This window comes from Lissotriton vulgaris, chromosome 12, assembly GCF_964263255.1.
Source record: "Lissotriton vulgaris chromosome 12, aLisVul1.2, whole genome shotgun sequence".
NCBI classification, from domain to species: Eukaryota; Metazoa; Chordata; class Amphibia; order Caudata; family Salamandridae; genus Lissotriton; species Lissotriton vulgaris.
Window position 1 is genome coordinate 71,600,312 of NC_141700.1, and position 20,945 is coordinate 71,621,256.

The 20,945-nt window shown below is 45.3% G+C and overlaps 1 protein-coding gene across 1 annotated transcript in view; it reads left to right on the plus strand.

Moving 5' to 3' along the window:
• Window positions 1–6,625: 6,625 nt before the first annotated feature.
• The window catches only part of SCAMP4 (secretory carrier membrane protein 4), a 94,229-nt gene continuing 79,909 nt past the window's right edge, over window positions 6,626–20,945 (plus strand). The window contains exon 1 of the mRNA XM_086947171.1: window positions 6,626–6,719. The gene's annotated coding sequence lies outside the window, so the exon portion shown is untranslated. The remainder of the gene's footprint in view (window positions 6,720–20,945) is intronic.

A 20,945-nucleotide genomic window follows, 5' to 3' on the forward strand; every position in this document is an offset into this window, starting at 1 on the left:
TTCATACTTTCCAATCTAGAAGATACCAAAGTCTGGACTACCAGTATCAAGTCCTTCTCAGGAATGAAGTGATTGATGCCACAGAGCAGTCTGAACTGGTTGCGTGTGCTTTTGGCCATAATAAATATTTGCTTCTGACAGTTGTGGGGTTAATCTCCTGTATTTTGGCGTTCTGCAGAATGTCTGCTCTGCAGTTCCAGGGAGAGCAGAATCCCAGGCACTCGTGAATAGGTAGGCCAGATTTCTGGAGTGAGATTAGTAGATACTCCGTTATTGTTGGGTCCAGTTTTAAATGGTGGACAGTCATTTTGAAGTGGTAGAGGGAGATCTATGACTGAATCCTGTGAAGGATGTTGGACAGTAGGAGGATGTTGTTCTGGGGGAAAAAAACCTTCAGACCACTCTGCTTAGCATCCCTATACTGGTAATCGAGAATTCCAGAGTTACTCAGTCTCTCTAAGGGGTTTCAAGATGTAGATTAAGCTAGACTGGCAATAGGATTGAGCCCTGTGGAACCCTCCCCGCTAGTTTTGTTAAAGACAAGGGGCCATATGTATGAAATTTCCATTTTGCATTTCCTAAATAGCGAATCCCAAGAAATTGCTAGTTAGTACAAAAATTGAGATTTCACAATAGCGATTCCCAGAGTAGGACTCGCTATTACGAAATCGCTATTTAGGAAATGCTAAACCATTCGTCCTATGGCCCATAGGTACAAATGGTTTTGCATTTCCAAATTTGTGGTTTCCTAATAGGAAATAGCAAATTAGGAAATGCAAAACCAATGGTGCCTATGGGCATAAGCCTCCCCCCCTTGATTCACCTAAAAGAACAGTGATGCACATATAAAGCACACAAATGTCCTAGAGGCATGTGCTCAATACATGTCTCTTTAAAAGAATGCATTTTGGGTGCATATTTTAAATTTGCACATGGTTACTATTGACTTGAGTCGATGGTAATACCTTTTCCTAAATGCCCATTCGGCATTTAGTAAATGCTTTGTGCATGTGCTTATGGAAATTACAAATAGGAAATCTATTTGCAGTTTCCTATTTAGGGAAAAGCAAAACGTGATTTATACTGAGTAGAAATTGGTTTTTGCGATTCCCTTTCTGCCTTTGTACATAAGAAAAGGCAATTTAGCATCTCTTCACCATCTGAAATTGCGATTCAGTGTGTTAAGAAATGCTAAATCCTTTCATGCATATGGCCCAAAGCTCCGTATTTTAACTATCTGCTATTGTTAGACCGGAATGAAACCAGTTTTGGACTGCACCATTGCGGCCCACCTGTTCCTTCAGTGTATTATTTGGTGCGTGGTGGCGGACTGTTTCTAATGCAGCTGAGAAGTGAACACAAACAACGCCAGCCGAAACGGAAGAACAGGGGTGGTTTCTTCATTAGGGCGTAGGTCTCCGTCCCTGCTTCGATTTTTGCATCAAATGCTGTCTGTAAGAACATGGCTCTATATATACTGGACCAAAGTAAGGTACAGTGTGTATAGAGTCCACAATCTCCAGAGGTATTACAGAGGTTAAACTCAGGGCTGACCTTACTCTCCAATGTGGTAGCTTGGTCGAGCAGTACGGCAGTACCAGAGGACAGTGTAAAGCATTTGATGTACCCACTCAGTCAGCAAAAGGTTTCACACACTCAAGAACTGAACTACAGGCCAATTGTTTTTATATCAAAAGATATAGTTGTTTTATTTTTAGAATCAACCGGTATAAAAATATACTTTTCTCAGTATGAGTGACTTCAGGTAATTGCTTTGCAGGAAGGCAATAAACTTTGTAAGCACAATAGTTACAGTGGTTGCAGTAGGCAACACAATTCTAAACACCATTTAACATTGAGCTCAATGGGTTTTTGTACATAAATGCAGCTGATAACTTTATAGATTACTTTTGTAACTCCAGGACTGGATCCTAGATTTAGTCCTGGGGTCTAAGCTGACAACAGTTTAGTAAAAACGTTTTCGTTATTGCTATGATTTTCAGGCTTGGCGGGTGCAGTGTGTGCAGGGTTCGCGGTTCCGGGCTGATGCCAGGGCTGGTTACTTGCTTTGAGCAGTACCGCTGCTCATGGGAAACCCAGGTAATCAAAGTCACAAGGCAGTCATGTCCTCTGGGGTTTTTGAGGTTGCTGACCACTGGAGTTGTCTGGGTTTAACAGGAGCAAGTTCGAGGGTCGACAGGCCGGTAGGGCTGGGGCCAAATCAGTTGGTGTCTTCCTCTTTTTAGCAGCTGCACGGCAGGTCTTTGTGTTCCTTGATCTTCTTTCTTATTTTGTAATCTGGATTTGAGGAAGAGAGGTTCAGGGAGCCCCTTAATACTGACTTTAGGAGTGTTACAGGTAGGGCAAGGGCAGGGACCAATAGGTCCCTGTCCTGGGGTGGGTACACCCCCTAGCCTGCTCCTCTCCTGTGGCAAGGGGGGCAGGAGCCTAGCTTTGATTGGGCAGGGCTCCCCATCTTCGTGCTTCACCTCGTCTCCCCCACCTGAGGGGTGGGGTTGGCACAGGCTTGCACCCCTCCTTCCGGACGTAGGTTTTTCCTGCCAGTCTTCCTGCCAGAGTGGGGGTCAGAACTGGTGGGGGCCAGTTGCTGAGTACAGCAAATGGTCTGGAGAAGCTCACAAAGGCGGAATGCCTTTGACGCTTCCCCTGCCCATCCTGGGGGAGGAGGCTTGGCACCTCGTCCCAGGATGGGCAGGTTTCTGGACCAGGGTCAGCGGACTCGATAATTCTCTCGCCTCGGTGCCCACTCTGATCAGCGATCACACTCGGCAACTCTGGGCATTAGCTTGCCTCATCTTCACTAACGGCCCCACCAGACCGCCGGGGATACCTGGTCTCACCCTGGAGATACCCATTAAGGGACCATCTCTCAGGGAAGCCAGGAAGGGTTTCGCAGCGGTCGAAGCGCCTTGGGACCCTCCGGGTAAGTAGCGCGCTATATAAATGCCTATACATACATACATACATACATTGTTACAGGCCCTTCAGAGTGGGAGCTCTCCACCCAGGGGTCCAGCAACATGTCTGCTTTGTGGCAGCCCCTCACACAAGACGTGGATTGTCGGTTAGGTTTCAGGGGGCATCTCTAAGATGCCCTCTGTAGTGCATTTTACATTAAATCCCACACTGGCATTAGTGTGGGTTTAATGTGCTGAGAAGTTTGATATCAAACTTATCAGTCTTCAGTGTAGCCATTATGGTGCTGTGGAGTTCGTAATGACAACCTCCCAGCACCATATACTCTTAATGGCATCACTGCACATACAGTGCACATGAATAGCCCTGGGTACTGTAGGGGCACAGGGCTCATGCCCCTGTGTCCACACCACTGGCATAGGGCACCCAGCTAGAGGGGTGTCTGATGTATGCCAGGGCAGTGGGTTTCCGGGCATGGCACACAGGGATGTGTGCCATGTCGACTCTTTGTTTAGTTCTGCACCAGGACACTCAGCCTGCAAAAGCAGTGTGTGTGTGTCAGGGTACAGGACCCTAAGGGTGTCACAATAAGTGCTGCAGTCCTTAAGGGTCTTCTCTGGTCACAATGCCCTGGGTATCAAGGGTACCATTTACTAGGGGCTGACATGTGGCCAGAGATGCCAATTGGGTTTAGGCTTTAGTACAGTTTTTAGGGAAGGAACACAGGCCCTGGGTACCTGATTGGCAGGGACCCAGCGCACACCTAGGAAAAGTGCATCGGGCATCAGGCAAAACGTGGGGGGGTACTGCAACAGAAACTCACTTTCTCACACTGTCAAGTTGTAAATTTTCATTTCTTTATAACTTCAGAGCATGACCCCCGCTCTGCGCGAGGGTCGGGCATAACCAGGCACTTTCAACAGGGACATGTGCTGGCTGTCGCAGGATTTATAGGGCTTACCTGAACTCAGTCCTCGCCTTCGGCAGCATAAAACACTCTAAGGCACTGCCTTCTGATGACGCATCGCACTGCAGCCTCGCTGATTGAAAACAGCCTGGGCGCTTTAGGCAAAAGTCCTTGGTTTCAAGGCTGTTTGTCAATCAACGAGGTTGTGTACTGCTGCCGTCCACCTACTTCCTAACTCGTCACAGGGCAGGGAGGGAACAGACCTCCATGACCCCACCCTACTCTAGGAGGAGCTGAGAGGTTTTCGGTGCACACAAGGTTTACGGTAGAAGTCATCTCAGCGTGACAAAAGCAACTTGTTTCAAGTGGGTGGAGCAGCAGTGTGAAGGTGAAACAGGGGCTACAGACCAAGCCACGCACAGTCGGAAAATTAACCTATCGGCTCCTCAGTGCCAAGGCAAGGCAGCAGGTGTGATCGGATTGAAGGACGGCTGGCAGAAAATATCCCAGGCGGCAAGTGGAGTCATTCAGATTTTTGGAGGGAGGGGGCCTATAAGCACGATAAATGAAAAGAATGCACTTGCAGGGGAAAAAAAAGATAACCCCAGTGTTTATTACGTTTGAATATATGAACTAATTAAAGCTTTTTCGTACCCTTTCTGGCCAGTTCACACACTGCACACAGTCACACTCGTCTAAATTGTTAATGCATTTACATCTAATATTCAGGAATAGAGCAGCAGCTCATTAATATTACTGCAAATAATTACTGTGAAAATTAAATGGAATCTGTCACTTCCTCACATTTCTCCTATGTGAGGTCCTGTTTTGATCTCAAAGAAACGTGCTTTATGGATGTTCCATAAAACATAAACACAACACTTCTCTGCAGCAACCTCCCACTCCATACATCACCCACATTAAAAATAGATTAAATAAAAACAGTATTTAAAAAAAAGTAAGATTTATTTAAGGTCATCAGGGTAAGACTAGAGTGTTTGCAGAATTGAGTTGCTTCTATCAGGAGCCCCTAAAAGCATGGGGCCCTGGGCCAGGGCCCACTTTGCCCATGTCTTAAAATGTCTCTGCCTAGAGGGATCAGGTTTGTAATGGTCAGTATGATTCAGGTGCTAAGCACCTGAGGAAATGATAACTTGAAATGTAACTCCACCAGGCCCTTATTTCTTATCATCCACTTGGGCGTGTATACATATGTTAAATATCAAGCATGCTCGAGTTAGCTTGTTTCTGAGCAGTTAAATAGCCAAACTTATTTTTGAGAAGATTAAGAAACACGTGTCACCTGATCAATGTAAACTGTGGATTGATTGCAAATCGGAATTAATCACAGCACCGCGTTAGGCTGAGCAGGTACCGTCTGCATTCAATTGCAGTTGAGCGTTCTATGGAAGACATAGTTTAACCTATTCTGGGTATAAGAGAAAACAATTGAATATGCCCCTTGTTAACCTGAATTACTTTATCCTACGAAAGGCACGTCCATCCAGCTTTGATGTAGACAGAGACAATTCCTTTTAATGACTTGCATGCAAAACATTACGCTAACAGAGTGATTAAGAGCGTGGTTCGAATACAGGCAAGCAAATTCACTTTCATCAAGATGGATGGATGTTCTGTTGATTCACCAGTGGTGAAAGGATACATAGGTGGATTAGTGGGCGAAGAGTTACAGGACAGTATGTCAGAAGGATGAGTGGATGTATACATGAATGGATGAGTGCTCCATATGATGGACAAATGAATCGATGATTTTCTAGTGAATTGATACATGGATGGATGAGGGGGTAGATGAGTGAATGGGAGAGTCTCTAGAAAGATGTTTGAACAGATGTATGTAGTGGATGATGGAAACTTGGACTACTTGCTGGGGGGGGATGATTCAGTGAATGGTGAATGGGTTGAATGCCCTTATGTTGTCCGGACTCGCGCGCTACGCGAAAAATGAATCCCCAACTTTTACGCCTCACAACTTTGAAATGTCACCAGCCGCCCCTGCGGAAGACTCCGGAATCCGCAAGCTAAAGATAGCTTTATTTTAGTTGTCTCCTGCATTAAATTGGCCTCAACTCAATGTTACTTTTCAAGGTCTCCCTCTTTCTAATTGATGCCATGAGTGGGTAGTTTCAGATCAGAGCAGTGCTTTAAATGGGCCGGAACTTTTTCATTTTGAGAGGGAGAGTACCGACTCTTCTCAAGAGAAATGTAATACTTTAAATTGGAGAATACCGGCACTTCTCAGAAACAAGCAGGTACTCTAGTACAGAGTACCTGCACTTCTGTCTGTATTTACCAGCTCTGATCCAGCGCTTCAAATGGAAAAACGGGCCAACCATTAAACAACTGTATTTGCCATTTTTAAATGGCCCAAGGAAACAAATCTGAAAAGAAATCCAGGAAAAATTATAACTGTTGAGGATTTTACTAATTCATCAATAAACCAATCAGCTGCTGACTTAACATGTAAAATAAAACAATAGTTCGGCTGCTATAGGAAGTCCTATTTAAGTCCCAGCAACTAATCCTTCCACCATCTGAAAACTGCCAGTCCATCCATTTGTAAAAGAAAGGCCCAGAGACAGACTGGACGACTTGAATCTCCCGCCTCGCCCACTCCCAGTCACTCGTTCCCGCGTCACGTGGTGATCCCCCCGCACGCGCACGCTGCCTGCAGGCTCGTCGGCCGCCCTTTCGCATGGCACCGCGGGATATGTAGTCCGAGCTCTTGTGGAAACTGGGACTACTCTCCCACTTGTGAACCACAAGTCCCGGTGAGCCCTGCGGCGGGGAGAGGCGGCGCACCGCTAGGCTGCGTTGCTAAGGCCTGGGAGCTGCGGTGGTACCGGAGGGGCAGGAGGTAAGGAAGAAGGGGCAAGAGGAGAGGTGGGGGCTGCCCGGGTCTGTGGGGATTGCAGGGCCGTGCATGGCTGGCACCGGGCCTCACTTCCAGCCCAAACCGCTGCAGAAAGGCATGTCCCTGGGCGGGGGCGGCTGCAGAGCTACACGTAGGACAGTTACACAGACATTCATTGCAATGCCATGGTAACCTTTTAAAATGAATGCACTTTGTGCCTGTCAGTTTATTATTTCTGGATTTAGTGCAGGGCGATAAACTAAATTGCATTTGCAGATTTGCAGTAGACACACTCACTTTGCCCAACTGTATCAACGTTGTTGCATTTAATGTATTTTTGCTTCATTCTTATAATGTCTTTGAAATTTTTATTGCTTTAGTTGTACACGGGATAAACTGTAGAATACTGTGTACACCAGTAGGAGACTTAAAGTGTGTGGTTACATTCCTTTCCGTGCGTTATTATGCAAAGTTGTGGTTTTAGACCTGATATCTGTGCAGCTCAGCTGTTTCAATATTCACTGTTGCATGACAGTGTGTTCTTGACTCTGGAAACTATGTAGAGAAGCACTTGATGAAAGGTGTGAAGTCCATCGTTGTACAAAGACTATTACTGTGTGTCGATATTTCATAAACGAACGCAATCCACGTATCGCTTTTGGAAACATGCTTTGTTTGTGAACTGCTACATTTTATCAGCACAGCTAATATAGATTGATTAAAAGTGAATCCATAATTATTGTAAGCCAGTTTAATTATTACAAATGCTCACTCAAAGATTTATACAGTTGCACACTAGTTTTATATTACTATAACGCGAATGGGATTGCTTTTTTAACTTTTAGAAATATTGTATAAGTGACAGGCGGGCATTTTTGTGGTATTCTTTTTATCTGTTCTGTTAGGATGACAAGTCGTTTCAGTGCAGATCGAACTGTAAGACGCCCCTCCCCAACTCCCAAATGCAAACATACTTAAATAAATGTAAAAAATAATGAACCTACCGTTCAAAGGGTGACACTGCCACGTAGAATTGGTCATTCATTCAAAGGTAGTTACATAAAAAGTAAATTAAAAAAGTAAATGGAATTATATCGTAAATACCACTAACAATACCTGTTTTCGGTATATCCCTGTGAATTCTCCATGTATTTAGGCAGAGTTTATTTTTGAGCCTTGTGCAAACCTGTGGGCAACTCCAATTTATTGATCCAAGCATGTCGACTTCCATTTAGCTCGAAACTGCACCACAGATTACGCAGGAAGGGAAAGCAGAGACACTGATCCGCCTTCTCTTGTATTGAGAACCAAACACGAATCTGTGCACCCTGACTGCTGCATTTTTGATCTGGACTGTTGTGCCAGCCAAGCAGACATATTTTGGAATATATATATATATCTCCTCCTTATGGCTCCCTCCTTTCCCAGGTCGGTGCTGCAATTGTGGTCGCATCACTCCCGCAGTTGAGCCCAACTGCTCTCTATATGTATATATATATATATATATATATATATATATATATATATATATATATATATATATATATATATATATATATATATGATCAAGGCAGGGATCTGCCGAAACGCGTTGTGATGGCGGCTGGTGGTGTTTTAAAATAAATCAAACTGGCACTGAATCTGGGTCTACGCTTGTTTCTTTTCTTATCCGAGGAATTGTGCGAGCTTCACGGCATATATATATATATCACCCAACTTCAACAGGAAACTCCAAATGAAGAAGGCACAGACTTCAGGTTGATGGTATACAATTTCCTTTATTGTATCAGGTCACCTTCGACCCCAAGACCAAAAAGACTCGTTTCGGCTTCTGTGAAGCCTTTGTCAATCTATTTGGCGCCAGTTCACCTCCAAAATAAATAGTCGCTCCCACTTAAGGCATTAGTAAACATAAACAACATACTACGTGCCTCACTTCAAAGCCTCTACATTTCACAAGTGCTATGATAACAAATAGAATGCTGCCCGATGCACATACAAAATACACATAGTCACATGGACATGTTGGTGAAGAATCTAAGCATCAAAAAAATCTTTATGTTGCCAACCTAAGTGGGAAACCTCATATATTGCACAGGAGACGCCAAGTGCTCTAAATGTGTCGCCTGTATATCTTAACATTATATAAAGTCTATAACAAAATATTTTACATTAAAACACGCTGCAGTTATATCGTAATAAAGATAAAAAGCACCTCTATCCACCCTCAGACCTGGAATGCATTTCTAAAGTGATAGACGGTCGGCCGATAATTTAATGTTGACTCATACTGCAGCCGCAGGGTCTCTCAAAGCCAAATGAGCATTGTAACAGACACAAACTTAAGCCACAATAAGCACTCTACTGAGGTAATTACTTTTGTGCTGCGGGACCATATACAAAGTTGTATCGATGTGAGAGATGGAAGTCTGTTACCCCACATATGCACATGTCCGTATCAGGACTACCCTTCCCATAATGCAACAGGGCGATTGCAAGCATGCCGGCAAAGTTTGGCGAATGTCACTTTTGAAAGTCGTACAAAAGGCGGTGGTGATGGACGGAGCATCTGAACCAATCAAACACTCACACCCAGTCAAAAGATCTGGGTTTAATCCATCACCGTTCTTTAGCCCACTCTGCCACCCCAGTTCAGACATGGCTATATGCAAATCAGTCTGACCCTGTGCCTCATGGGAACAGTCCAGCGCGAACTGCCAAGCCATGTCTTCCCTGGACCGGAAACAAGCTTCCGAGGACAGGTTTCTGGCATTCCAGCCATCTTCAGCCCAGCTTGCTTGAATCCAGTGGCAAAGTGAGCAAGGGACTCAAGTCTGAGCATACCATGCCACACTTATGGCGGCCAAAAGCGGTACAAAAGGGGGTGGTGATGGACGGAGCATCTGAATCAATCAAACACACACACCCAGTCAAAAGATCTGGGTTAAATCCATCACCGTTCTTTAGCACAGGGTCAGACTGATTTGCATATGCCCATGTCTGAACTGGGGTGTCGGTGGGCTAAAGAACGGTGATGGATTTAACCCAGATCTGTTGACTGGGGGTGAGTGTTTGATTGGTTCAGATGCTCCGTCCTTCACCACCCCCTTTTGTACTGTGGGGTAACAGACTTCCATCTCTCACATTGATTTAACTTTGTATATGGTCCACCAGCACGAAAGTAATTACCTCCGTCCATCACCACCCCCTTTTGTACCACTTTTAAAAGTCAGCATCACTGAAAAACATATTATCGGATCCAGAAAGCAATCCAAGGTATATCATCATAATAGGGGTACCCGCATATGCAGTTGTAAAAGGCACATAAGTCTCAATGTCTTTAAACAATAGGCAGCGTGGAAAACATGCTGCAAAACAGACATCAAATCAGGGTGGAAGGGGACCGATGCTCAAACAGTTGCAGATGTGCCAAACCAACCTCACCGCTTCGGCATAGGCGTCAGCAGTGCCTGGTCACCATTGGGCGTCAGATTCCTGGGCGAGGCATTTCTTGCAGGGAAATGTTGAACCTGCGCCGGCAGTCGAGGAATCCGCCCGCTACGGATCTCTGTTTCCCACTGCTGCCATCCTCGTTCCTCTTCCTGACATCCACAGTGGGGGGCTCACCCTCTAGCACCTCATGTATATTTATTTATTATTTTTGAATGAAGGTTGAATTCCCACATTAAGTTGCTTAAACATGAAATCAACCGCTGACCAAAATTAACTCTGTTCGTACAGCCTCTTTCAAAATATTTTTGTCAGATTTTAAAATAGTTCTTATCCAAAAATGTGCAAGAGTCGTTTGCATCTTTAGTCTCTTAAATAACTATGAATTTTGAATAAATCTTAAACCACTGCACTTTGTGTACGCACTAAAATGGTAATGTATGGTTAAATGAATGTGAAAACACAGCAGTTATAAAATGTTAACAGACTGAAGAACGCATCTTGCTAAAGATCAGCAAAAGATTACTAGTCAATACTGACAAAAGTAAACAAAAAATCTCATTAGGCAGTCTCCGTATGCAGGGTGTAATTTATTAGGGAGTTGCCTCAAACTTGTTCATGGCCTGTGTAGATTGGGTTAGCTTGCGAGTCCATCTTAAACTGCCTAGAGGCCTGTTTGTGCAGACGAATTTCCTAATGTAATTTACTGTATGTGACATCAACAAGCAGACTTGTTTTAAATAAATGAATCCCCGGATAGAGGGATTTTAGGTGACGACCAGCTGGAAATGAGTAGCATATGGATCTGGTCTTGAAAGTAAAAGATTCCTTTACCTAATGTCTGACGAGTGAATGAACACACCTTTCCATGGACTTTGTTATACCCTGACTCGGCTACACAAGACTGATTCAGCAGTACTGGTAAATAGTTTGACAAAATGGCAGATTATTTTCAACACCGTTGGTCTCGTCTCAAAATTTGTGCCCAAACGAATGTCAAGAGACTGCATTTCTGACAAGCTTTCGGATGACAAGCTAAATTATGGAAAGATTATCTGGTTCTCAGTTTAAATGTAATTAACCTTCATTGATGTTTGAAAGACTAAGGTCTTGTTCTTGCGGTCTCATGGATGTATAGACCCCTGTTTCCGCATTTCCTCTCTTTGTTCCCCAGATAGAGTAGGTTCTCTTAGCCAAATTTTGTAAGTTTCCCTAAGTGATAGTTTAAATTCCTCCTAATTAATTATGTCCTGGTGAATGCAGTATTTAATTATGTATTTTGTCTTAAAGTAAGGTGTAAATAAATCTGCTTCCTAAGTATTGCATTAAGTGTTTGACCCAGTATGAAATGTATTTTAAGTCAAAAGGTACTCGTTTGAATGCCCACTTTGCTGATGGGAAGAAATGCAGTGTGTGGATGCAAGGCACAGCGGATAACGACGTTAAATGACTGAGATCGTCTTTGTTGTAGAAACATGTGAATGATACTCGCAAGGCATATATGGAAACGGGCTAGACTGAATTTAGCCCATAATTACAGTAAAAATAATCTGGGAAAATGCTCAGCGGTGAATTATATTTTAATTTGTAGAGTAAAGCCAAAGCTACGGTGGTCGGAATGACCTCCATAGGCTGTTACTCGAAGTCTAGTACTGGTGAAGGATTTTTATTGTGAATGACAGTAATGCTATGATCCGATGCCTGCTGCGAGGGAGGAGGGGGGGGGGGGGGGGGGGGTATTCCACTTCTCTTGCGTAAAAGAAATATGACCGGATTTTTGGGAGAGCTGCTGTAATATAGGGGTTTGTAATGCTTTGAGTTGTGCATGTTTGGTCGCATTGTGCCAGCTTGCTTACCAAGTAAATAAAATGGGGGCGTTCAACAGTCCTGGCATATACATTTGAAACAAGCTTCTGAGTTTTGTGGAAACCTCTGGAATTCCTGTATCGTAGCCACAATGAGCCAAGACCAATTAGTGCATGGAATGAATCTGACCCCCTTTTTAGGTTTCGCTGGGGGGCGGAGCCGTTAGGCTCCTCCTCCAGAGAAATCTGTAGTTTCTAGTATGGGTGACTTGAACACGCCCCTCTGCTTCATTGGCTAGCTCCATAAATGGAGGCTAGCCATTGGAACAGAGAGGCGTCCGTCAATGCCGGACCAGACACGGGGGCGTTCCCGAGATTCTTTGGCTTTTGCCGACGTCACGCGACGCCGGGAACGCCCCCGAGTCTGGTCCGGCCGGGCCGTGCTTGCTGCTGTCCTGCCTTGTGTCCCTCCTCCCGCTGTCCCCACGTTTCCCGCCTCCCTCCCGACGTCCGTGTCCTTTCCCGCCCCCCTCGTCCTCTCCCGCCCGCCCCCCTCGTCCTCTCCCGCCCCCCCCCGTGTCCTCACAAATAGTGGTATCCCGTCCCGCCCGGGGGTCAACCGGCAGCTGCTCGGCACCTTGGCCGAGGCACGAAGGGGCTGCGACCGCATTGGTGGCTTTTCGGAGGCTCGTCGGCAGAGGCGCGCTCTGATTGGCCGCTGCAGTGGGCCTGTCCCCGTGAGCTGCGCCGCCGTTGGTTGGAGCCTCGCCGCGTCATCAGGATGTGTCCGTTCCGCCCCCCTCCCCGTGTGAAAGGGATTTGTTTCTGGAGCTCGGCTCGGGTCCATTCCCGCCCGCTTCCCGCCCCCCCCCCCCTGCCCTGTGCCCGTTCCCGCCACCCTCCCTCCCTGTGCTCGTGGTGCTTGTTATATCCATGAAAGACGTGCCTGCAGTAGCTTCACTAGCGTCTTACTATCAAATTGTACGAGTTTCTGGGTTGATTGACGGCAACACACTGGGCCTTCGTGCTGTGACTCCCCCTCCTGGGACTTCCGAGGCAGAGAGATGCAGGTAAGTGCGAATCGATTCTTTTTATGTTTGGTGCATGCGTGTATATTTGAATTTTTGGGAAGGAGTGTTGTGAATGATGTGTGTGTGTGCACGTGTGTAAATGTATGGGTGTGAATGAGTGTATGTGTGCGTGTGTGTCCCGTCCACCCTCCTCTCTGCTAAAACCCTCCCTGGTCCCTGATCTAAATACTGGCTAGGGAGTGTAGTAGGGAAGACTGTTGCCCTAGGCTGTTGTAGAATCCTATTTGGACCTGAAAGCAAGCGGTGTGCTTGACACTTCAAGGCACTAGTCCATAGCTGCACGCCTTCGAGCGGAATTCAGGACGGCGCCTGTCTATCGGGATAGGAATTTACATGAATAATTCTGTCTCACTGACTCCGCCTCTCATCATTCACTACACGCCTGCTTACAAGCTGCAGCGACTCAGCCTCTCATCATTCACTACACGCCTGCTTACAAGCTGCAGCGACTCAGCCTCTCATCATTCATACACACCTGCTTACATGCTGCAGCGACTCAGCCTCTCATCATTCACTACACACAACGCACAACTTGCACTACGCTCAGCGGTGCGTGTTTGCTGCTTTAATGAAGTTAGTAACGTATGATTTGTGTTGTGCGCACAACTGTTTATTTCACACATCGCTCCCCGCGCTAAAGTGTTGCTGGTTTCTTAGCGACACTTTTTTTGTTATTTGGTTTAGAATAATGCCAGCGGTGTAACTCCCACGCACGTTTATCGATTTTATCATGATATTTGACATTTCTTTCCTCTGAATTGTTAATTGTGTTGTGTACTTTCTGTGCTGCTGTATACGGACGTTTGGCCGGACAAACAGCACACTTGCCGTGTCTGTGTTGTCCTTATGCCTCTTGTGCGGCACGCGCTGATGCCCTTGCAACTTTGAATGAGAGAGCATCTCTGGCACTTAACAGTAGGAAACGAGAAGTATGGTACAGGACGTGGCGTTGTGGCCCGAGCTATCGCCGCGGGAGCCAGGATCGAATTAGAGGGGGAGGGGGAGGGGGAGGGGGGGTGACCTTGTGTTATGTAACTTATGCTCTCCGATACCTGCGGGTCGAGCTCGCGCTATGTGCCTTCTCTGCTGCATGCCATCGCTGAACACTCGTTGCCCTCTCTGCCATTTCTGTTCACAAACTGCCCCCGTTCATACACTGCCTCTCTTCTGGGCCCCATCTGAAGACTTAATGCTGTCTCCACTCGCAACCACTGCTGCTCACACACTGCCCTCACAGCTCCCTGTCCCTTCTCCTCACACACTACCCCTTCTCCTGTGCTCCTTTTTGTCTCTGATCAATCACTGCCCTCGCAGCTTCTTGACCCTTTAGTTCACACACTGCCCTGCCCCTCGCTTCCTTAGCTCCAGGCTATATTTCAAAAACATTAAAAGCAGCATGGCATTTAGATGTGGGAAAAGTATTTTCCATTCATAAATATCACACCATTATTCAGCTAGGGTGACAGATTTTCCAATGTTGTGAATATTAGTTATAGCCTAGGTTTGGATAATTTTAGCATGATCTACCTACCCCCCACAAATAGACGAATACTTGCAAACATGTAGGCTTGTATATTTTTAGATTTCTTCAGCATGTGGGCTTGCACACAGTGCATTAACACAGGGTTACTCTAGTGAGAGATACAGGTGACTTTCTTGGGTGAATGGAAGACTCTTGTCTCTAACAGAGGCGTAGGTGAAGCGCTTTTCCCTGGGGAACCATATTCTTTCTATGGAAAAAGAACAATTGTTACATTTACAATTTCACATGATATTCTCTTGTTTTCCACCTCCTGGAAAGTCTGCACGAGTGAGTTGTGCAGGTTTGAGCTTTAAAGAAATCTATGATGGATTTTATGGAGCGATTTACGGAATTTGTGGTGGGAGAAATAATCCACTAATTTGCCATATGGGTGAAAGCTGACCATTTTTCAAATCACTGACATGCAAAGCAAAATTACGGTATAAAAATGCATAAATTGACTGCAAGTAAACCTTGAGAAGCAGGCAGAATTCAGGTGTTTTGGGCAGCTCATGTATTTTATTGTGGGTCTTCCTGGCAGCAGGATCATGGAGACTCACGCAAACAGCACATCTTTTACAAACTGCCCACAGAATAGGCACTTGTTTGCAGTCTCAGACCTTAATTTGTACCTATGGCAGGCATACAAATATCAGCACGGTGTGATCCGGAAAAAATGTCTGGCCTTAACCACTTTTCCTATTCTTTGTATAGTGTCAATAAATCTTGCTGTGCTCCTGCCCTTGCTGTTCATGCTTTGCCTGTTACTGAAGCTCGTTGAAACATTTTCAGTATACTAAAGTCAAATGCCTGATGAGAATGAAATAATGTACTCCAGTGAAACTGATGGACAAGGTTTTAATTTAGTATTACATGTGGCTCAAGCAGTAACCAAATTGGTAATGGAGTGGACCATTTTGTAACATTTAAAAACAGAGCAACACAGTGATTGTATGGCACAGGTGACTACTTAAGGTATTGATTGCTGTACTTTTCAGTCCACATTTACAATGTTAAAAACACAAGTTCCGCAATACGAAATGCTGCTACATGAAAAGCCAGCACTGCCTGAAGGCAGGGAATCTCACAATAGGCCATGTGATAACTTTGTTAAAAGTATTAGAAACAAGTTTCAGTTTGTGACTTTAGGCCTTTATTCTTGAAAGCAATCAATTATCGAAGTGGGAAACAGGCATAGATTAAAATTCTAGTGTAAGTCTTGATAAAACATTACTTCCTAATGCACTGAGACCCTCTTGGGTTCTGACTAATGTTATATAGCGCATCCTGCAACTCCCACCGCTCATGTACTTACGCTGCAGAGAAGCAGCAACTGACCGACTCCGAGCAGAATACAGCAATCATGTATGAAGTTTCGTTCCTTAGCAGTTCCCAAGCCTTTAATGTGCTTTCAACTGCTGCAAAGTGGAGCTAATCAGCTGAAATATTGATTGGGCCCCACAGAAGTTGGCGCCCATGTTCAGGGCATGCACACATTTATCTTTACACATGACCAGGTGACTCCGGGCCTTTATTGGGGTTACTTGAATGGGTGTATTTCTATGCAGTTCTTGTTTTGGGCTGCTGTATAACCACCATGTGTTTCTGTTCTGTATACTGCTGGAGTATGCTGTTCTGTTTGCGAGGGTTTACCTTCTCTGAGTGAGTTCTGATGTACATACTGTAGTTCTTCATACAGACTTCATCTTTGTAAACCGCTTGAACCCACTCTTATGTTTTAGCATTTGCGCTTTTGGCATAGCAAGCTGTTTGGTATACCTTATTTGCTGTTTTGTCGTTGATTTCTCCCTGCTCTGTGTCACTTTTTTCTTCTTTACACAGCAGACTGCTAAATGTCATCGTACCACAACATTATAGATCTTGTGTGAATGGTAATAGATTTTACTGCATATTTGTGGCTTGGTGAGCACCAAGCTTCGGTGCTATGAGCATAAAAAAAATCATTACTAGAACGCCATGGTTTGTAGTAGTATGAGTGGAGGAAGTGTTTGCGTTCATGCTTTTGTACATGTACATGTATGCACACGTTAGTGACGCCATGAGTTGTTGTGGTGCCAGGGTATGTACCTGTGGAGTTACATGTTCAGTCTGGGCATCCACTTTTTTGTTTTGACGTAGCAATTATATTTATTCCCCATGTTTACATGCTTTTTACTAAACTCATTTTCCTGCAAGCTTGTCTGTGAACACCCTCAATAAGACAGTGGTAGTGCTCTTCGGAAAGGATTCTCCACTCTGTCCCCAGCCTGCCTATTTGAACTTGGACCCATCCCGTGCTGCTAGGCCAGGAACCTGGGAATCATTGTAGTCAACAAACCAATGTCCAGTCACCTGATTACCTCTTCCTACTTCCACAAGACTTCCCTCAACACCCGTATCCAAATCTTCAGATGCTTTCCTTCTACACCCAGGCACCCAACCAGATTACCATCCAGGCGCTCAACAGCAATCTAGTCTAAAGAAACACGCTGTATGTCAGATTCTCCACCCAGCTGACCAAACTGCTCCAGATCATTCAGAATGCAGCAGCCAGGCTCACTCAACCACACTCCACTCGCCTCAATGACCTCAGCTGGCTTTCCATGCACACTAGTGCACTGTTCAAATTACACACACATATAAAGCACTGCATAATCTAGACTCCTCTTACCTGAATAGCCACAGCAGCTTCCACACCGCCTCTAGACACATCTGCTCAGACAACCTTCTACTTGTTGCTGTCTCGCATCCGACGAGCTAGAATCGGCGGTCCGCCCTTCTGGTACCTGGCTCCTAAAGCCTGGAACAAACTCCCACCTTCATATTAGGGCTGCTAGCTCAGTCCTTGAATTCAGGAAGAAACTGAAAACATGAATCTTCACGTAGGCCCTGTTAGACCTGGCACCATTGGCCTGGGTCTTCCTTCCATTTTTGTTGTTGCCCCATGTATTTTTGCTGGTATTAGATGCTTTGGGCACTGTGCCACTGCTATTCAGTGCCACAGTGAAAGTGCTCCCTATTGTAAGTTGATGTACTAATCGGTGGTTCCATGTTTGGCTATTTGGTTTACTTGTAAGACCCCAGTCTAGTGCACTGAGTGCCCAGGGTGTGTAAATCCAAATGCTGCTGGTGGGCTTGCAGCACTGGTTGTGCCACCCACGGAAGCAGCCTTGTAAAATGTGTCTGAGGTCTGCCATTGCAGAGCCTTCGTGCAGGCTGGTACTGTCATGCTGACTGGGCAAGTGCACCCACTTGCCAGTCCCTAAACCTTCCCTTTTCTTCATATCAGTCACCCATATGGTAGGCCCAAGGGCAGGGTGCATTGTAAGTATAAGGTAGGACAAGCACTGGTGTGTGTGGCTCTGTGTGTGTGGCTCTGTGTGTGTGGTTCTGTGTGTGTGGCTCTGTGTGTGTGGCTCTGTGTGTGTGGCTCTGTGTGTGTGTGTGTGGCTCTGGGTGTGTGTGTGTGGCTCTGGGTGTGTGTGTGTGGCTCTGGGTGTGTGTGTGTGGCTCTGGGTGTGTGTGTGTGGCTCTGGGTGTGTGTGTGTGGCTCTGGGTGTGTGTGTGTGGCTCTGTGTGTGTGTGTGGCTCTGGGTGTGTGTGTGGCTCTGGGTGTGTGTGTGGCTCTGGGTGTGTGTGTGTGGCTCTGTGTGTGTGTGTGTGTGGCTCTGGGTGTGTGTGTGTGGCTCTGGGTGTGTGTGTGTGGCTCTGGGTGTGTGTGTGTGGCTCTGGGTGGGTGTGTGTGTGTGTGTGTGTGGCTCTGGGTGTGTGTGTGTGTGGCCCTGGGTATGTGTGGCTCTGTGTGTGTGTGTGTGTGTGTGGCTCTGGCTGTGTGTGGCTCTGGCTGTGTGTGGCTCTGGGTGTGTGTGTGGCTCTGGGTGTGTGTGTGTGTGTGTGGCTCTGGGTGTGTGTGTGTGGCTCTGGGTGTGTGTGTGTGTGTGTGTGGCTGGCTCTGGGTGTGTGTGTGTGTGTGTGGTAGTAATTGCTGTCTGCTGAGCTCGTCAGTAGGGTACAATAGGTCTCACATTTGCGACAGATTAAGCTAATGGCAATGTAAATGACAATGCCACTAATTTATCTGTTTTCAAAACCAACACATAAATACAAAATTTGTCATTTACAATGCCAATAGCTCTAACTTTTCCAAAGGCGAAACCATTGCATTGTAAATGCTTGTTCCATGTGCTTCACTGGAGACGCGGATTGATTTTTGGAAGCTGATCATGAAAGAGGAAATTTGTGTTATCCAGTAGTTTATTTTGCTCCCTCACAGAATTTCCCAAACATTTGCTTTAAGGTTGCTTGTTCTGCTAGCTTTTTTTTTGCTAGCTTTTTTTTTTCCAAATGGATGTTAGTTGTATTTGTTACTAAGAATTGTCTTCTCTGGAGGTGTAAGAACGTACCTGGTCAATACTGCTTGACATCGCCTTTCGAATACAGTTGGAATTCCGAATGTATTGAGTGACCCTTGATGAAGGGTCAGACATTGACCCGAAATGCATTGGGTTTATAACCATGTCATGGATTAGATTTAATGTGTCACCATGGATTCATGAATACACATTTAAATACATTGAATGAACATTAAAATTTGCAAGCTTAACTATGACCTGGATTGAAGTGTTTGAATGTTTTGAAGATACAATTCAAGAACAGGTGATAACACAGTGAGTGTTATTTGAACAGTGCTCCTACCGGCAGGAAGGATATTCCCTCTTGCACACTTATTAGCAATAAATTCCGCCTGCCAAGGACACACGGCTATTGAAGTTGATGATATTACATAGTTGGGTGACATCAATGTACAAATATTGGGAAGTGTTGTTTTATTTTTACAGCCTCTCACCCACAAGTTCCATTTTTTGGTGTGTTTCAAGAATTAAACTCAGAGTATCGTCGTACGGTCGGAAATTGGGCGGGCTTGGCGGTGTCCCTCCCAAATACCTTATTGGTGTGTGTCCTTTGTCAAACCTTAAGGAGGCGGTCTCTCTGATTGCCAGCCTATCTTGTGACAGTGAGAGGACTTTGCTTTTGGTTTGTAGTCCAGTGTGTACGTATTTGTGGTCCTGGAGAAGGGAAGTAAAAAAAAAGTGCCATGTTGGGAGTAATCTTATAGCAACATCTCTAACACTCCTACTAGGACCATGTTTGGAAATCACTTACACAAGCAGTTAGGTTGGAAAATAAATTATTCGTAGCAGGCCACAAATCGTGCAATGTGCTTCCCTACAACTTGGAAAACAAACACATTCTCTTAATATTGGCAGCCATGAAGGGAGCCTCGTGCACGTCTCCATGATGTCATAAGCGTTGCGCTCTGTTTGGGTCAATGCTGCTCTTGTATTCTGAGAATGAGTCCCTTTGCATCCTCCAGGCACTGCAGAGCAAACTATTCCCTTCCCTGGTCCGGAAGCTGCTTGCCTTTCAAAGCTGCAGAAAGCCGAACAAGCTGGTTTCAGTCCAGCTTGGAGGCAGATATTGATCGGTAAGTAGCAGTCTTGAAGAGGAAATTACGATTAAAGTCAAAAGCAGTGCATGTGTAGCTGGAGAGTCAACGCTAGGTGGTAATGCAGAGCGAGTTGTTAAAATAGGCCAAAGTAGAAACAAGGGCATAACTATACACTAAAAACAGAAGACTTGTTGCATGAGCGTTATGTCTAGGGTCCAAATACTGGCGACATTGACCTGGGAATTGATGACGGACCTGCTTAATTCACTGAGGCCTTGTTAGGTCACTCACTGCCTGATTCTGCACAACCTTTGGCCGCTGTTTCCCTACTAAATTTCCTGTGTACATATATCTTGTACATCACCGCGTCACAAAGCATATATACCAGACAGGACTACATAAACCGGATGCAACACCTGATGCCGGCATCGTATGACCGAAAGCCAAGGCTCCAAGAGGAGGACACATGTCAAATATGCAGTAAATTAAGACAGAAACTGGCGGTATTCGCCTACTCATTGTTGAACACAGTTGCTAATGTAATCATGGTTGGGTGGTTTGTTCTTGTTTGGGTGGACTGTAATTGTGACTTTAAAGGTATTAGTTATACTCAGATGTATGCTCTTTTTGACAAAATGTAAACCGGTTTGAAAAAAATCTTGCGGTAATGTTGAGGACTGCGTGGTGAGATTTACTTCAATTTTTTCCAATTGGTATTATGCTGTCTTTTTTTTGTTCCGGAAATTTCAGCTGTGGTTTTAACCAAAAATCTTAATCTTAATAACTGGGGTAGTAGCTTTGGTTACAGGATAACAACTTCATCTGTAACATTACTTGAAAAAGTTTGAAAGTGCCCGGAAGGGCGCCATTGTGTAAATGTTCTTGGGTTGATAATGGCGGAGGGGTTGGCTC